At 37.8% G+C, this 19872-nt stretch overlaps 1 long non-coding RNA gene across 1 annotated transcript; it reads right to left on the bottom strand.

The window, feature by feature from the left end:
• Window positions 1–1055: 1055 nt before the first annotated feature.
• On the bottom strand, window positions 1056–12244 carry LOC122161245. Its single transcript, XR_006169134.1, has 3 exons — window positions 12104–12244; window positions 10706–10800; window positions 1056–1278 (listed from the first exon to the last, which is right to left on the bottom strand). It is a non-coding gene; the product is annotated as an uncharacterized LOC122161245 (long non-coding RNA).
• Window positions 12245–19872: the final 7628 nt, after the last annotated feature.

Genomic DNA, 19872 nt, shown 5'->3' on the forward strand with positions numbered 1-19872 from the left:
AAAATAGGACCTGTATAACAGTCATATAAATTTAACATTTCACTGAAGCTCCATTTCAAAAGTTTTGGCCTGTTGTTTGTGGATTGTATTTATTTGAGCCTGGCCTCACACAGGAAACCTTTTCATGAATTTATTGCACTCTGTGTCGGCAGTGTTGCAGAAACCTTCAAGGTCCAATCTCTCCATAATATACCAAATATGTTTACAACTCTGCAGACAGATAATACCTTATTTCCATAGCATTTTCTGAAAGCATCCTGAAAATTCACTGAGAGCATTAATTAAGTTTAGAACAATTGCACACAAAGTTGTGTAAGCAAGTGTTAACTAACACTGGAACCGAAGTCTTCTGCTAGTGGAAAGATCTAAGCTTAACTTGTGTCTGCTTCAGCAGTTGTGTTATGGAAAATCAGGGGAAAACAGCCATATTGCTATGGACTATCATTTACAGTGGAAACAGGTAATGCAACACAATTCTGTTCAAAGCAATAATTTTAGTTTAATTCAGAGACTACATTCATATTGCAAATATTTTTGGAAAATGAGATGGCCGCTACTCAGTGTTCCAATGATGGAATGGCTTTTTAAATTCAACCTTAAAAATGTCTGATATTAAGATCTTTGATCTAAAGAATATAAATAATTGATGTATTTTCACCAGCCTTTGTCATTTTAATCTTACTTTTGACAGTGTCTTCTACCTTGACATCATTATCGCATAGTTTTCATCTTCTACAGGCAAAGCCTGGTGAACTTTGAATAGAGCTCTCAGGGAGAAAAAACATTTATTGTATTGAAGCATTTGGCTGAATAATTGTGGTTCTTTTTCCTTCTTTTTACTGTAGTGAGATAATAGAACATAATGGAATTCTGAATTAACAATATTCTTAATATTTTTAAATATACTTCACATTTTCTGTATTTTCATAACAGGCACCACAGCTTAGGTTGATACCTGTTTCTAGCCATAAAACCTCTGATGTGTTCTTCATACAAACATCCCTACACAGGCCTTCTTACTCTTCTTTCATAAACTACTATTAATTAAGCCACTGTCCTGGAGCTTGATGAGATCTGGATTGAATTCTTGAGTTTTGCCAGTTTTCTTTCTTGTCCACGTGAAGTTGCAGGTTTTCTGTGCTTGAGAGGAGTCCTTTGATGAATGGTACTGTTTTCCAGTCTATGTTTGCTCTTTTAGTCCTGAGTGTAAGCTACGATCACCAGGGACAGTCTCCTGTCTGCAGTATGTGGTTCTTATTAGAGATCACCTTCTTGCTTCTGAAACACAAATGTAATATTAATATAGAGTTAGTTCTGTCAGAACAGTCAAAACACCAAACTGAAGGTTACTAATTTTATTTTCCTGAAGACTTCTCGTAGAGCATTTGTCTCCTGTTGAATACAAAGATCATGGCATATGCTCCTTAAGGACAGCTGAGTCTCCTCCATGAGAAGTTCACTGGGGAGAACCAACTACTAATCTAAAACATAGGTCACTGCAAAAATAGCTCATTCTATTTTTTCCATGGAAACTACAACAGATACAAGGTGCAAAATAATGCTATTTGATAGCAAATTCTCAGCTACAGAATGTTGTTTTTCAAAATAGTTACCACCATTAGCTATGCGTCCTCACCAGTGATAATAAACTGCATGGCGTGCTCATAAAAATCTGCATTGTTGTCAGGAATGTGGCTTATCTTCATGTTGCTGATGCCACTGCTGAAATGCACCGCCCACCTCACTGTGCTCACAGCCGCTGCTTGGTCTCAGACATTCAGCAAGCGTCGATGAATGTCAGCATATGTAATTTTTTCTGCAAGGAGGAATTCAATTGCACACCTTTGCTTCATGCATATTTCCGTGTCAGATGCCCTTCTGTCAGACTGCCCCTCTGCTGCCATCTGTCCCACTGCAACAAAATGCAACAGAATATTGGTGGGAAGGTTGAGCTGCTGCTGCTGCTGTACCACCAACACCTTGTGGACCAACGTAAGAAAGCAGGAGCAATTACTTTCAGAGCAGCCCTAAGCTAATGTTTTGATGAAGATGCAATGTCTGCTTCCCAGATTATTGAAATGTCAACTGAATGTTTTCTGTCTGTTTTCTCTTTATAACTAAGTTCTCTATCTTCCTGCCCCATCTTTTTGTTCAGCTTCTCAAAAATACAAAAGGAGCTGGCTAGCTTTCTTCCCACTGTGAATGACAAAACCTCAAGATAGTGTTAAGCTGACATCACTGTGCTGTTTTGCCAGTCTCTGAAATGTCACTGCATGGGCAGCCTGCTGGGCTCAGCTCACAGTCATCATGCCAAGGCTCCCAATAAATGAAGAATAAAGGTTAATGAAGGAAGAGGGTTATTTATTATCTGAAATGGAGTTGTCTGCTTTTTATCTGAGAGGTTTTTTCAAAGTATGAGCTTCTGATTTTTACCTATTGCCTTCGCGGTACTTGGTATTCAGTTTGTAGGCTAAATCACAGTGGATGTACAGGGCCCACTCCAGTGTCCTGCTTTCACTTGGTCTGACTGTCGCTGGCAGTCCTTGAAGGAGAGGATGCTAATGGTACTGACCTTGCATGATTACAAGGCAGAAAGTGATCTGTTTTATGGCTGCAGAGGTCTCTACTTCGAGAAACAAACAAACAAATCTCTAAATATGCCCAGAGCCCAGCTCTGTCTGCAAAGCTGCCTTTTGCCTCCCAGAGCAAAGTGTTGTGATAGATGCAGATCTTCCTGTGCCCTGGCTCTGTGTTGTTCTGTATTTGTTTGTGGCACAGAAATCAAGCTGTAGCAGTGCAACTCCCCTGTATGCCTGTTTATTAGGCTTTGTAGGAATTTGTTTTTCAGATGAGTTGAGTTATAGCTGAAGCATATGTTGCTGTTAAGAGCGTGTGAGAGGTGAGAGGCTGATTGGAAGGAAGAGAGAAAACCGAAACCATCAAACAGGGATTTTCCTGTCTATCTGTGTGTAGTGGCTGTATCAAAAATCCGACATGCTGAGACACTGCTCCTATCACCAGCTCAGCAGTGCAAAGGCCTTCTGCTAGTACTGATCCCTTTCTTCCTGCCATGCTCTGTAAGTTGTCAGATCCTGGTGCTTTTTTCCTCACATCATCACTAAGGTCAGATATAATTCTTGCATACAAACACATACTATTTTTACAGTACAGTGTGGAAATTTCTACTAAGACTACAGGTTTGTTTATTTATTTATTTATTTTTTATCGACTCTGATATTGGCTTGGTTCTTCTGATCATACGAAGTGAATCTATCTTTACTCACCGCTTTGTCAGAGCTGGTTTGTCACAGCCAAAATCAAAGTTTAAATACTAGCATTTTTGTAAGTCTTTGCACATCACATCCATGAATCTGGTTCTCATAAGGACCTCACAATTTTAGGGTATTTCTAACACAAACCTACTTAATTTTTAGCTACGTTTGAGGTGAAAGCAATTAAGAATCTGCTAGGTTGAGTTTTTCTTCTGTTCAGAATTATAAAAAATAACTTATTTTGCAGGGATAAGAATCTGTTCTACCTCCCAGTGCAATTATCTTTAGCAGCACACTGAAAAGCACACTGGGAGGCTGACAGTAAGATTCCATGCAGTAGAAAATAACAGGTTGAAGTCTGATATCTAGGAAATGCTCTGAGCTGCAAGTCATACTTTTAGCAGTAGAGAAGTCTGAAAAAAATCTACTTTTTATTTGTTAAAAAGCTGGTTCCAACACAGCTGATTACTGTACTTACTGCAACTCCTCCTTTTAAAGTAAACTAGCATCAATTTTTTTTTTCTGCTTTGCTGAACAAGTGGAAAGAAGTAATAGCATAATGTAAACAGTTAAATTCTATGTGAGATTAGACTCAAACATATAAATGGATGTGCATACCAATCAGTGCATGTGTATAGATACAAGTTTATCTACAGGCATGCATTATAGAGTGATCATAATAACTTTGTCAAAGGTTATTGAATTGGGGGAGGTGTTTCTAACATTCAAAGACAAGCTTTATTCCAATATGAAGTAATTAAATTGTTCCCACAGTTTGCTGACCAGGGATGTTAATCTTAAAACATGTCAGATTTACAATTCTTTTTTATATGATTATTTAAAAAATAGAATTGGGAGAGTGGTGGGATGCTATTTGTTTTTAATCTTCCCATGCCTTTTAGTGCAACATTAACAAACACAGTAAATCTCTCTCTAAAAAGAAAAATTGCACCTTATTTAGTGAACAGAAGGTTGGTTAGTTTGTTATTTTTAATGAAATTCTGTAGAGTTGGATAAAATTCCGAAGTAAACCACAGGTTCAGCAGTACAGGGCATTATCCAATTCCTATTAAGCCATGGGAAAACCTCCCATTGGTGATCACTGTGCACTGCACAGTTTTGAGGGCAGAATAGAAGGTAAGAGAAAATGTAATTGAAGTATTATGTGTAGATATGCCCAAGTGTTGTATAACATGATTTCATGGGATTTTATATGATGTGGTAAAATGGATGACAGTAAAATATAACTAGGATTACTATATAGAAACAATATGGAAATATAGTAATTTAAAGGAAGGTAAAAGAAAAGAAAACAGATGCTACTAAGAAGAAAATAGAATGCGACAGCAAGGAGGAAAATATCATGCAAAGGTGAAGTTCCAGATGAAAATAATGTAATGTAGGACCTTGTCTTTTCACTTTGGAAAGGACAGTGTTTTAGAGCCTTCTGCAAAGAACTGTGAGCATCTGAGACTAACTTTGAAACAGAAGAGCAAATTTCCCTTGAAGGCAGTAAGAGCTTTGATTTTCTTTGGAGCAGCTGTAGAGACAGAGTTCTCGCAGAGGTCTTCTCCCTCCCTTAATTTTTACAGAGACTTTTCACAGTCTACTCAAAGTGACGCTCCCCTGGGCTCCTTCTCCAACACCATTGTCAGCATGACTGACTCAGCTGCTCTTTCTGTGTAGAAATGAGTAATTTTTTGAAGATGGGATCATGGTGGCTCAGGTGTGTGGCTATCAGTGCGTACTGATGCTGCACCCTGTGTGACAGGTATCTAATTGTTCTGATTGTGCTGTTGTAAACTCTTTACAGCCAATCTGATTAAATTTAGCCATGTTTACAAAGACATGAGAAACTAACTTGTGCTGGAACTTTATGCTGATTGTAGTTTCTCAGGTTGATAAACTGAACACTGGAGAAAACATTCCTTTCTCCTCCTGAGGACATCAGCTTCTACAGGGTCTGTATGTTTTATTAGACCTGAAAATGGGGCATATACAAAGCTCTGCATTGCCTAAGGCGGGATATGAAAGAGTGAGTCTTATGGGTCAGAGCAGTGCTTCCTCTATTTGCATTTCTAATGTAGTTCTTCTGAGGTATGGGGTGAAACGGTGGTGAGAGTTGGGGTAAAATCTCCCCATTGTTGGGTCACGCCCAGGAGGCAAACTGGTTTAGACATACTTGTAAAACACTGGTTCTGTTCTCTTTATTAGGTCAGTTTTAGAAAAGTAGAGACAAAGCAATGATGTTTCACTGATGTTTGGTGCCTCACATTGCAATGAATTTTCTAGCAGTATAACAATTCTCACTTGAAATCAAAGACAAAGTTTGCTTGTTCAGCTGCCTGTTGTTCATGAACTTGACTGAATCTGCACATAGAAGGAGGGGCATCTCTGAGGAAAAGCTTCTCTTCTAGGCAGGAAGTCTTCATTTCTTTCAACTGTGATTTAAAGTAGGCAGACCCCTCTGGTCCTACTTATCGCTGTTCTCACTCTAAGCAGTGGCTTCAAATGATAAACAAATGAATACATCCTCGCCTCTATGACCTGTAGTTTAAGAGCAAAACCACCAGTTTCCTTTTAGAGAGTGACATTAAAGGCTGTTTCTGAAGTGTAGCTTTTTTTCTGTGAGTTATGGAAACCACTGAATTAATCCAGAAAATTAGAGTTTGCATCTGTTGTTGGTTTCATTGGAGTTTAATGTTTTTCACTGTCGCAGAAAGCACCTGGAACACTGCAGAGGTATTTGGTTGGGACTGGGATTTTATGTGGAGATATGAGGCTGGTAAATCCTTGTATAACACTTCTTAATTCTGCTGTGGTTGTAGATAGGAACCCCTTTCTGATGAGCAGCTGATTTTTGTTGAGGTGCTGTACAGTCCTAGTACTGCAGCATCGATTGGTGTCCTCCAAACGTGAGGGTTAATATATGCCTCTGGCTCAAAGCAGCTTTTGTAAAGGTGATTTTTTTTCTTTTAAAGAGAAGTGAATCTTAAAATGTCCAGGATGAATTTGTTAACATTTATCCCAGCTGCAGTCCAACATCTAATACTTTATTGGTGAGAAAAATTGAAACTAGTATTCCTAAAAGAGCTGGTGTGTTCTTTATGTGAAGCTAGAGGTCAAGAGCAAAATGGATTTTATTGCACACGCCATACACGTAGGGTAATTGTGGATAGACCTGAGCTGTCCCAGAGTGTGCAGATGTCAAAACTTGAAACAAAGCATGGGAAAATCCTATGTGCATACACCAGAATTGACTGGATGGAGGCTAGGCTGCATGTGGGCTCTGATGATTCACCATCTATCCCACACTGCTTCTGATTTTGGCACAAGTGAGCACAAACTTCTACTGTTATGACTTTTGGTAATTGAGTTATCCAAGAACAGAGCAAGTCAGTACCGTGTGGAAAAATCCTGTTTCTAAGAATGTCAGCCTGAAGTTGGAGCTGGGAACTGCGCTTTTTTAGGCTGCATTAGCAACAGTTATGGAAAATTTAGGGGAATTTTTCTGCTGTTCTCAGGAGTGTGATCTGCATGTTGAGTGAATACAGTTATGTTTAAACTTCTATACTGTTTTGCCTCAGTGTCCTTGATCTGCTTCTTTATGTGGTTCAATCTCTTTTAGATTTAATACAGAGCTAGAGAAAGAAAGGAAAAAAAGATTTTTGTTTTTGTAATAGGTTAGAATTTTATTTGTTCTGGGTTTAAATTCATTGAATGTTTACAGACCCTGATGACAAGTTGTATTTTGGTCATGGTAGGCAAAATCAGCACAGATTCTGAGATCAACATTCTACTATGGAAACTGGATAATTAATTTGGTGAACGTTTTACTATGTAGGTATTACTGAGACCTATGTGAATAAAAGTAAGGAAAGCATAAGGAATTTTGGCAGATTTAGTGGAAGCATTCCAAATGTTCCAGCAATTTATAAAAAAGTAATAAAATAAATTTTAGCGAAGGGAAAATTGTGAAGGACAAGCCCCACAGTAGACTTCTGAACATTTAGGGATTATTTCATAATGTTTTAAATGAATTTGCGTAGGAAATCCAATACATAAGTATTGGAGAGAAAAATTAAGACCTGGTCTGATACAATGTTGTTGAAATATCCGATTACCAAGATAAAACTTTGCAATTGATAGAGTAGTAGAAGACAAAAGCCAACTCCAGAAGAATGGCAACGTGGTGGTGCTAGACTGCAGGAGATGCATGGTATTCATCAGGGTTCAAAAGCAGAGGGTGAAAACCTTCATGTACTATTGGGAAGGCTCCTTCTGAATATCTGTGAAGGGACATGACTCTCAGATCACAGCCTGTGTCATCAGCTCCTTCATAATGAGAATCATTGTGGATACTTTAGATCGAATATCTGTCGCGTTAGATTATACACATTCCTGAGCAAGGACGGGGACCTGTAAAGGTGGAAGTGCAAGAATCAGCCCAAAGATCCTAATTTTACATTTTAAATGTGCTGGTTGATATTCAAGGATTCTGTGGAATTTGATGTATCGCTTTATTAGGTTAGCACAATTATCCTGAAACCACTTACAGACATCGCTGACAAATACAGCTCTTGGAAGTGTGATTTCAAGAAGACACTCTGTGTTTCTCAAGTGTCTTCTTCAGTAGTACTTGAGTAATTGACGCTGTAGAGTAATAAGACTTCATCTCCAGACTGTTAAGAATTAGCCAAGCAATCATTTCTTGAGCACTAGTTCTATATAAATATTTAGGGGCTTTTGCACTGCAGTCACACTTCAGCTCGTAAGGAATATGCCATGGCTGCCACTGCTCAGCAATGGATGTATTTCTCTGGGATTTTTCAGGCAGATGTTGGAGCACTTTGCCAGGCAGATGTGATGTTTGTTCTATTCAAGTGCCAAGCTGGCCTGCAGCCTATGGCTGAGCAGTACAGGGCTGAGCCTGAGATAATATACTCTGCTTTCAGCAGGCCTTATTAGTTTGGGCTCAGTGCCACGCTAACTGCGGCTCTGCTCTGGAGCAGACTTATGCCCAGCTGGCAGGGAGTGTGGTGAGAGTTTACTTCATGTTAAGTGTGGACATACCCAGTATCCCTTTCTCTCCCCAAGAGCCTAAAACAAGTCCCAGTGGAGTCAAAAGAATGATTCCTATGTCTTTCAATGTCTTTGGATCAGACCATGATATAAGAATGTGCCTGCCCCAGCATTAGAGTACTCTGCCACCTGGCCGAGTTCAGGGTGGGTTTATCTATATCATGCTGTTCTGATATTTTCTTCTGTGTTATACAGCATTATCGTTTCTTCTGCAATTGCAGTCACTGCGTTATCACTTCATTTTAGTATTTCAACTATGACTATTTGCAGTCTATTTTAACGTCCTGCAGCTGATAAATTCTGAATGCCTAGTGAACCAAATCTGACACCAAATAAGGTCCTGAACCAAATCTGACACAAGAGAGGTGGTTTGGAGGTTAAGTTGCTAAAACATTCATGAAAATAGGCAGCTCTGGTATAGATGAGGAGAAACAGTGTTGGTGCTTATCAGTCAAGCAATAATGGCAATATGTCTACGTTTGCTGGGATTAGAACATAAACAAGGAAAAAGAACAGCTGATGAGGATTTATTCAACCTGCAAACCAAGGATAAAAAACAAATTAAAAAAAAAAAAAAAGGCAAACTTCATGAATTTTGTTTTGCCCAAACCACTTGCCTCAGTCAATTCTCATGAGCTAGAGGCTGACTTCTAGAAGGTGTAGCATTAAATAGGTTGCAATTTGGGCTTTTTGTCTTATTCAGTAGGTTTTCTGAAGCATATATTTAATATACGGAGATTTTTGTTAATTTTTGTTATTTTTTAATTTTTAAATTTAATTTGTTATTAATTTTAGAAGATATGGGATTAGTTAAGAGTGTGTTTAGAACAGGGGACAGTTGAAAAACAACAATATTGTCCAAGCTGCTAGGAGAATCACCCATTATTGCTCTGTTCATCTTATTATATGGCTGAAGCTGATGAGGGTTAACAGTATGATTATTTTTCTTCATGTTTAATTTTGCACTTTTCTTTTTTGAAATTAGTGTATTTAGTCTTGTCGCCCACAAGACATAACTGCAGAGTCCAGCCTTCTGAGCTTAACATTTAGGCAAAAGTGCCATTTGTAAAACCTCCAGCAAAATTTACCGCAGCTCTGTGCACAGTTGGTCAGGCTGCAGTTTGGATGTGTCTGCTGTGATTTCTGGTTAACTCAGCCAACGAGTGTGAACAGGAAACCTGGACTAGTACCGCAGCACTAATCGTCAGAGTCAACTAGTGCTCAAAATGAATTTTAATTAAAAATAAATCAATCATTCTGAGTGAGAGCCACAGATACAGTATGACAAACTCTTGCCTGGAGTTAATGTTTATGGGTAGTTTCATAAGCTGTTGAAAAGCAGGACATATTGCTACACCCTGAAATATAATGGTGTCAGTGGCTGCTGGTATAATAAACTGCAGAGCCTCCTACCAACCTTTTGGATTAAGTAATAAAAGAAAATGATTAAGAGGGCAATTCCATCATTTTTCTTTTGTTGAATAAAACACTGTTTTTCTTCCTGACTTGCTAACAGAGACAGCCATGAAAATGAATGATTTGGCTTCACCCAAAATGATGGATAATCCTGGTAGAAGAGCATGACAATGATAGACAGACCTCTTCTGAAGGAAGAGGTAATAGAAAAGACTGACACTTTGATAGGCACCATGATGAACAAGGCCCCTGGGGCTGTGAGTTAATAGGTTAAGAGAAGTGTTCTGGCACTCTCAGCCCCTTCCATGTCTGCGCTCCTCTTAGAGCTCCTTCAGCACCAACCTAAGTAATGTATTAAACTGAGGATCCATACATCTTGCAACTCATCCATGTGCTTTTTTGCATTTTTCTTAGCATTGTCCCAGAACACATAATGAAACTACTTTCCTTACAGAAATGAGATACGGCAAATGCCCACTCTGCCCAACTCTATTTACGTTTCCCTCTTCAATCTCTTAGACATTGCTTGCAGGTAATATAATGCCCTAAGGATATTGAACATGTTGGGTTTAATCACCTGTGAAATATGTTGTCATGACGTCCTGCTGAAGTTGATGGTGGGCCATGTTCTGAGGTTAACTAAACCAGGAGAGAGCCCAAGTAGTTTCATTGACATCAACAAAATACGTGGCCAATTTCTTGATGTTCCTTGTCATATCATTTCCTTCTCTCTTTTTTTCCCCCCATCACCTTTCATCTCTCATTGTTAGGATTCTGATTATCTACTAACCCAAATATTTAAATAATAATGACAGTAACAAACTGAGATTTACTTAAATGATTTTTATTTAGTTATAGCAGTTTTTAATGGTGATTTTTTGTTTTTTAAATTTAAAAACCTGTAACTTTCTCCTGATAAAAACAAAGTTACTTACCTGCTAATGTATATTCATTATTTGTTGCATATCTTTGTTGTTTTGTTACTGATGTCTGTTCAGAGGTTGTTTTTTGCCAGCCTCGTTATCTTGGCCTGAAAATTAAAGTAACATACTTTTACCAGATTTTTTTTAATGCCTTTTGCATTATGGATTGTTTTGAAATGAATGAATATTTACTTATCTGGTTTTCAAAACCAACTGCAAGAGTAAGTCGTAACAAGAAGGGTTTGGTACAATGAGTTTGAAAACTGTACAGTAAAGTTGTTAATAAGCAGTCAAATTAACATGAGAAATAGTAACAGATGAATAATAACGTAAACAAAAAAAGCAGAAAACCTCTAATGTCAGTAAAGCAAGCTTTACAGCTAGAAGAAAGTAACTTAATATATTTCAGATCAAAGGATGTGAGATCTTACTTGATGGAAAGGTTCTCTGTAGCTATAATGAGAAGTCATAATGATATACTTGTTCTTATTGTTAGTAGTAAGGGATAATGTATGGTTTTCTACAAAGGAGAGCAGAGGATAGATCAGCTCCCTGAAATGCTGCACGAATTTGGACAAGCTAAAATCTTTCTCTGTAGTTTTATTTTTTTTTTCTTATTTATTTTTAGTGCTCCCAGGCATAGGTTGTCAATATGTCTCTGCCTTCATATGATAGATTTCTGTATAACCTTAACAGTGTGTTAGTGTAATCCAAACAAGCTTGAGGTGTGTATTTTGTAAGCACATGACAAATGCATTTATTGATAGATTTCTAGTCTGGCTCTAGGATACAGTCAAGTTGGTATAAAATGCCAGGTTTATATAGAAAAGAAACATACTGTAACTTAAGTAGTGTGACTGAACTGTGTGTACTCGAATGGGAAAATGTTTACGGGAACTATTACTTTTTATTTGGCTTGCTTAATGAAGAAACTTCTTTATTAAGTGTATCTCCTGCTTTCCCTTCATGTACACGAACATTTCTGAACTTCGGTAGAGCAGTGTAAAAGAAACCTGTTGCGGAGTGTTATGCTGTTATTTATAAGAATATCTATGTGTTCCATCAGTTAAATGTAACCCCAAATTTAGTGTAGACCAAGTTGGTTTAAATCATCTCTCGTTAGATACCTGTGTATGGTTTCAGGCTTCAATGACCCAGCTCCAGGGAGGTTATATGGAGGTTATATGTTGCGTCAAAGAGAACACCATAAGCAGAGACTATAGCTGTGTATTGTATGGATAATAGGACTGCTCGAAATATAATTCAGAACTAAATCTCATCCCTTATTTTCTGTCTAGCAATAAACTGGTCAATTCTTTCTCTTTTAGAGCTTATTAAGATACATGTCAAGGGACTATGAAAACTGATGTTAAATTAGCAAATGGTCTGTTAAGAAGTGTAGACACTTACCTTTCTGGAGCAAATCACTGCATGTATTTGTACCTAGATTTTCCCATCTGTAATATAAAAGAACGATACTGAGTTCCTTTGTAAAGTGTCTATAAGATGCAGAGAGAAGAGGAGATGCTGTCCTTCAAAGTGTTAGCATGGGTGCACTGGTACAAGGGAAATGCAGAAAAAATACATTGCAGATCACTGGCTTTTTGGCGCGTGCCGACTGCATGGCAGTGACAATCCTACCAAGTGGCAATCTTGTAGCCATAAGCACATTTAAAGTAATAATAGTTATGAGTTGAAGATATTTTGTTAAGCACTGGAACAGGCTCCCCAGGGAGGTGGTTGAGTCACCATCCCTGGATGTGTTTGGATGTGGTGTTCAGGGACATGATTTAGCAGAGGATTGTTAGGTGAGGGTAGTATGGTCAAGTTGCGGTTGGACTTGATGATCTGTAAGGTCTTTTCCAACCTGAGCAATTCTATGATTCTGTATCTCTATTCTTGCAGCACGTTGGCATGTATGAGACCTCTTGAACACCTGAAAACAGCAAATGCTTTTGGAATAAAATCCACTCGACACCTTTAGTCCAACACACTTCTGTCCTTTTTTTTCTTTCATTTGTAATACACCCTCGGTACTGATTACCCTCATAGTTCACTGCTCACTCCTACAGCAACAAAAAGCCAGCTGAGATAAAGCTATGCTCTGAAAGAACAGGCCGATCTGAATTTTAAATTGATACGTGTGCCTGTGTGCACATATATCTCTATTTTAACTGCAGGCAGATATATCAAAAGTGCCAGAGGATTTTGTCATTTACGTATGAAAATTAATTCATAAATCTTTTTTGTATTTACAGCAGTCCTGACAGAGCTTATCAAAAATGAGTTGCCTTATGGAACTATCAATGGATTAATAAAAAGAATCTGATCTAATATTCATGTCACAGGAGACAAATGTAAACGGCCAGGCAACTTCGTCTTTCTATTGTTAGCGAAATGTTGTTTTTTTTCATAACTTTTCCTTGTAGATTTTGTTTTCTCATTTCGTAACTGCTTTAACAAAAGAACTGTGCCATCAATTTTGCTATATTGCATTATTCATGTGAAAGTATACACACCGAATTCAATCCACAATGGGAAGAAATACAAAAGAATGTACTACATTATTATTCATATAAAAACAAGAAAGCATTCAAGCTCGTGTTGCCCCGTTATATTTATGACCCAATAATATTTTTCAGCTGCGTGGTTCTGTGAGTCCAACACATCCTGCTGCCCTATCACTTTAAGAAATCTTAGTGCCTAATTGCTTATCCTAATTACCTTATTGCTTGGTTTTGGTTTGAGACCCAAGCAGCTGATAATTGATCTGAAGAAAGGATCCGGCCTGTGACCTGGACTGCTAGTTGTAATGAAAATTGTTAATTTATTGTGGAGGAAAATGAAAGTAAAATAGTACTTCTACAAAAGAATGAGCATAGCCCTGATAGGTTCCAAAGATGCTTACTGACAACTGGTTTGCTGCTGATGGTGTTGAGCTTAAGGGAGCTTGGGGTGAAATGTCCTGTGCTCAGCCCCAGAAGCACTCCCACCCAAACGAAGGCCCTGCTCGTTTCCTGCCCTCATTTACCTGTTACCTGCTCCATTCCTACTGGTGAAGCAGTCAGCAGTAGCGAATGCAAAGTTTATCCCAGAAACCTCTCAGTCTCGTCTTGCTGTGTGCCTGGAAGTTAATTGAAGTCTGTGTTTCGCTGCTGTATAATTTGCATGCTGGTGCTTAGTAACGTTTACAGATCAGATTCTCATTTTGAGAAAAACAGCACGGAGGCAAGGTAGGCAGTCCTGCTGCACCTGGTGTTCCTGCCCTAGAGAGGCCACCTCAGTGCCAGAGCTGCTGTTAGGGTACAGTGGATGTGACATTAAGCTTTTCCAGTCATGACCAGCATGAAATGATCTGCTCAGGTAGTGTTGCCTTCCATTCAGAAGTAATTAGCGTCCTCGATATTGCAGATGTACCATTTACTTACTTTCTAATTCAGTACTATGCTAAGGACAAATTACTTTCCAACAGTAAATGTCAATTGTTTCATAGCAACCAGAAGTACCTGAGAGCTTTTCTTTAGTATTAAATCCCATCATAACAGTATCAAGCCAGGTGCCTTCTGTTCAGTTGGTGCTGGAGACTGACTGCATCCAGGCAGCAGAGCAGGGCTCAGATTTTGCCCTGGTGGTGCACGCCGGAGCAGAATTTGAGAGGCTGCCTACATGTTTTGTCAAAAGTTGGGTGATTGTAGTTAATTAATTTCATCAATGCTTGTATAAGATAGAAGGCTGTTTTAAGTGTTTGTTTTTTTGGTAGATTTTTTTTTTTTTTTAATCATCAGATCTTTTCTTTTGTGTAATGGCTTGATTTCATGCTCAGAAACTGTGAAATGAGTTCTTACTGAAAGAAAAACTGTCAATATTAACTACCTTCCAACTACTTTCTTAGTGGAGCCCAATAGTAACTAGTACCACAGCATGATCCAATGCATACAATTTGAAATGCAAAAGAAAGCATCTAACTAACACTTTATAAAAATTTATTGGAGGTATTGCAACCAAATATGTTTGTTGGTTTTTTTAGTTCCTGCCATACAAATCTTCATTTCTAAATTAGGTTTTGCTAGGCACAAAGTGAGCTCGCCCATGGCCAGCCAGCATGTTCAGTGATGCTGAGTGCAGGGAAAAGAGCAATTTCTCTGTCCTTACAGTTCAGTCATGGCCTTCCAGTTGTTTAATCCAGGTTACTCAGGACTATGAGGATGTGCATTTAATTCCCTAGAAACACGAGTGTATCCAGGAGTGGTCTTCCCTGGGCAAGAACAGAAGCACATCTTAGAACTTGAGTAAACTCTGCAGTTGTGCAAGCAATCATCAAGGGCACAGGAGAGGCTTTGTCTTGCTGCTTTTGAAATAGATATGTTATTCTCAGTACATCATACAAATTAACCATTTAATTTAAGACCATTTCGATTGGCCAAATCTCTACAATTAAGCTTTTGTAGTGCTTAGACAATTTGGAGTCAATTTCATGAAGAAAGCAGAGAGAAAAAAAAAAAAAAAAGATTTGGTGATATATCCTACGTCTGCTTTTACTTCTTTTGTTAAAGGACAGACCTGGCTTCAATACACAAATCAGAACACAAAATAAGAAATTTCTCTTTGTTAGCCTTTGTGTGTGGACAAGAGTAAGCTACAGCTGATGAGGGATTTGGTGGAATTAAATATGCCCACCGGGAAAAGCTGTTACTGGATTCATAAGAAAAGATTGATTTTGAAAAGCTCAGACTGTCATATGAACGATCACTGGAGTCAGTATTTTTGTACAGCAAAGGCATAAAAGGCATAAAAAAACAGTGAGTTGTTGTTTCTTAATGGGAACAAGTTTCCAAAGCGCTTTGAGATGAGGCAGTTGCCCTAAGGTTGGCATGGTGATGATCCTTTCTTTTACTGTAGGACTGAACAAATGAACAAATTAAATTTGCACATTACTTGACATTGCCAGAGCTTTTGTTGCTTTTTATCTTTCTCTTTTTAGTATGCTTTTCTTTCTGAACATGATTTTATTATCTTAAATGAAAGTATGTATTTCATACTACATCTCTGCTATTGCTAGAAGTTTCATTTCCTCACCTTTAGTTAACAACATTCACTTGTTACTACTTGTAAAAGGTACTTTCTATCTACAACCATGTAGGCCTAACGTACTGGGCTGTGTAGAAAATGATTTTTGCCCAGTAAAATATCTCATGCAGCAGACTAGCTGTGAGGAGATGTTGTTTGAACGTTGGCTATGTTCTGAATGCTGACTTTTTTTTTTTCTTTTTTTCTTTTTAAACGGAGCCAGATTTGGGTCTTGGTAGATAGATGGTGAATGTGATTCAGTTTTCTTTCACCTTAACCGTTATATTCTTTTTCCATACTAAGAATAAAAGCAAGCATTTAAGACTTAGGCAGCTGCGCTTAGCTATGATTGCAGTTATAGATTATAAAATAGACAAAGGATCTTTAAAAGTTATGTTACAAATTGAACATTTTCATTTCATACATACTGCTAGTTTTGATAAGCCCAAAATTAGAATCGTGTTCTGTGACTGATAATCCATAAGAAATAAATGTAGTTAGTTAAAATTTCTACCAGAACTGAAACACAAAAGTTGCAGAACTAACACTGATTTTTCTAAGAATAATAAATCCGCAGAAACACAGATTATTGCTCAGATAGAGAGAAGTACAGCAACCCAATAAGCATATGGATGATCAAAGATGAAGGTAGCCATGAGAAGTAAAAGAAAAATTACATGAGTATAAATTCATAAGAAGCAGAACAAGAGAAAGTGTAGAAATGAACTTGAATATTGGAACTTTGGCAGAAAAAAACAATTCCCTCAGGCTGCTGTCCATCTGGTGCCCAGCCCGTGGCATACAGACCAAGGTCATCTTAGCAAATATGTAAGCATATTCATAGTAACCTGCATTGTTTTTTGTTTATGTGTTGTTTATTCAGTTGGCTGTATTCCATTACAATTAAGCACTGATTTCATAAGCTTCTGAATCTGTTCCACTTCTATAATTTCCCAATCTTTCCTCGCAATAGTTTTACATTTAACCACTTATGGTGACTATGAGGAGGAAAACCTGAACTGTTCTTATTTTTATCAGTAATTGTAGAAGATACATTGATAGTGTTGTCGGTTGCCTTCAAAGTCTGTGTTGAAGGCTGATGGGGACCAGTACAGTTATGCGACTGCATATTCAACACTTGGGATATTAGAAAGATACCATTGCTGTAACAGCAAACAACAAAAGCAGAGTTCTACCATTACTGTATTAAGTAAAATTGAGTTGTCCTTTTCCTCCTTCCTTTCTAGATCTCTCTGAAATATGATTTGGTGGAAATCATGTTTTCTGTGTAAGAAGCTTTATTCCATGCTCTGGAAATAGAGTAGTATGTGGGTTACGTATAAAGCTCACCCTGCTATTTTCATATTTGTATATTTTTCATATGCTATTTTCTGGCCTATAGTGCTGTAATTCTGACCTATTCTTTTCACTTTCCACGCACTCAAAGCCTCAACTCTTGTTCTTCATGATTTCAATTACAAAAGTGGCTGAGATGTCATTATGGCTAACATTTCACTAAGATTCTGGATAGAAATAGAGTTTAAAGCAGTATTATGATTTTGAAGTCTCTAGGTGTTACAGGTGGGTAGTGGAATAGTGGGAATGTTTGTTATCTATGCGTCCATGCTATTTATACTCCAGACAAAAATGTATGCACAAAACAGAGGTACAAGAAGGTTTTGGAGGGCAGATTACGGTGCCAATGAATTACGGTTGGATGCTTCTGTTGAGATTGTTAAAAAGTAAGTTAAGTCTGTATAAACACTTCTCTGTGAAGAAAATATGAAACACCACAGGGTTCTTTAATCTACCAAAGAAACATGTAGCAAGAAATATAGACTCCATTACTGCAATCTTTTTATTTCCTATATCTAATTGCTTGGGTTTTTTTTCAAAGCTCAACACGTTTTAGTCACTGCAACTTCCATCACTAACTTTTAAGGATTCACAACGGTGTTCTTCAACACTTGCTGAATTGTCGCATGCTATAAGTCTCTAAATCCATCTTAACGTTTAATTTCCAATTCCTGATCAGCACTAGCGGCTTTTTCAAGGATGACAGAAAAACATGCAATTTTGTTGATCTCTGCTACATTTACAACAGCCAAAAACAGCAGAAGCGCCAATTATGCAACCTAAATCTCTTGAGGGATGATCGTATAAAAATGTGTTACCTCACAGAGATTATTGATGAAAATAGAGTGATTGGTAAAAAAAAACTTTAATAAGAAAACTTTTCCAGGATGCATTTGCAGCACAAAGGTACAACCCACAGAGAAAGAATGTTACAGTGTTTTTAGTGTAAATCTGCATCGGGTAGAAGATGTCACCAGGCACTTCCTCCCCGTGTAGGAAGAGCTTCCTTGGTTCCAAGGAGAGTGGGCAGGCTTTGATCTAGACTTTCCTCATTCTGTTTGAGAGACTCAGAAATTGCACTGGGGTTTTATCAGAGCATTGGTAGAATGCACTAACCAAGTTAAGCCATGCACTAACCAAATCTAAAATGCCACAATGGGAAACTTAAGGGAATACTTTCTGAGAGTAGTGTCAGCTATCGTAACAATAAATCCCTGATTTAATACAAAAATGTGTGCCCCTACTCTTCCCTAATCCCTACTCTTTCTTGTAACGCCAAATTGTGTTCATGTTCCTCAGCTCACCTCTAGGTACCAAATGCAGGTGATTTCACTCTATGCACTTTGTGCTTTGATTCATTTTGTCTCATCTGGCACTTCTCTTATTGCTATTTGTGATCGCCATTGAAGTTCTTTCTCCTAGAAGATATATCCATTCAGTTTTTTTATTTTAATGTAAAATTTAATTATATTAAGATTAGACAAAAAACATGAGTGTCTTTAGACCATTTTCTACAATAATATGTAACAATGTTAAGAAAAAGCTTCCTAGGTTATTTGTTTCTGTAAACAAATCAAGTGTACTTGCATAAAACTTTCCCAACTAAGCCATTCTGATGGGCGTTGAGAATTTGGTAACTGAATCTGAACATGAGCAGATTGCTGAAAGCAGAATTTTCCGTGGAACAAATCAACCCATCAGTCCTGGGTGAGGTGACCCTTCAGGTCCAACCCAGCCTGTTCATTAGGTTCGACCTGCCCACTGGTGGGATTCCAGAGATTCCATACAAGAATCTCCATGTCCTCAGATCCCACTTGGCTTTTCAGATTTTTAGATTCCTGAGGGGAATCTGCGTAGGGAAGTTGATAGTTCACCTGAGAGTGCAGTTCATTTTTTCAAACTCTTCATAAATCTGAATGTTAGCTTGCGCACCTTGTCTTAAATTGAAAGCATTCTCTCTTCTTTCTCCCTCATCCTTTATGTTGGTACTTCAAGTGTTGGCAATTGTCTCTGTTAGCATTTCTGTCGTGCAGAACAAGCATTCTGTCGTTTTTGGTGGCTCTTTGTAACATAGGTCTCAAATCTGAATTGGATTTTGTATAAATTTCATGCTGCAACTTAAATTGTCTCCCCTGAAGAATGACCACCTGTAATATTGTTTTAGTGAGTAAGTTGTCAAAGAATCCCAACTAAAGGGCTCAGTAGTGAAGTTAAAAATCAAGAAGCAGATTTTTGGTGAAATAGCATTTTATATGATGTATTTCGTCGTAGTGGTTTCAGCCATAGGCATAGGAGAAATTTAGGGGAGTTTTTCATTGAATCTGGTGTTGTCCAGGATTTACCCCACAGGCAATTATTGTTGTCTCTTTAAAAAGAAGATATATCCATTATTAGCTGTGTTTTCAGCAACTCTTGTTTCAGAAAGGGAGAAAAAAAGATGTAGTTCAAAAACCAGCAACTCCTCTGCAGAAAGGAATCTGACAAAGTTGTTAAAAGATTTATGCATTAGGAAATGTGATACGAGAATTTTGTACAGCAGTTCTAGGAACAGATTTTATCATCTTTACCAGGAGATACAGCTAGCATAGAGTTGCAATTATGTTCCTTGTTAAAGAGCGTTAAGTTAATTCATTTCCATGTTGTGACTTGTAATAGTTTAATTTACCTTACACTATTCTGGCTGTTAATACAGGCTGGACAAAACCACAATACCTTCCAGTTATGTTAAGTATCTGATTTGTGATGCAGTCTACCAC

Source organism: Centrocercus urophasianus, unplaced genomic scaffold, assembly GCF_019232065.1.
Source record: "Centrocercus urophasianus isolate 14NV4802_14NV808 unplaced genomic scaffold, USGS_Curo_1.0 seq_19, whole genome shotgun sequence".
NCBI lineage: Eukaryota > Metazoa > Chordata > Aves > Galliformes > Phasianidae > Centrocercus > Centrocercus urophasianus.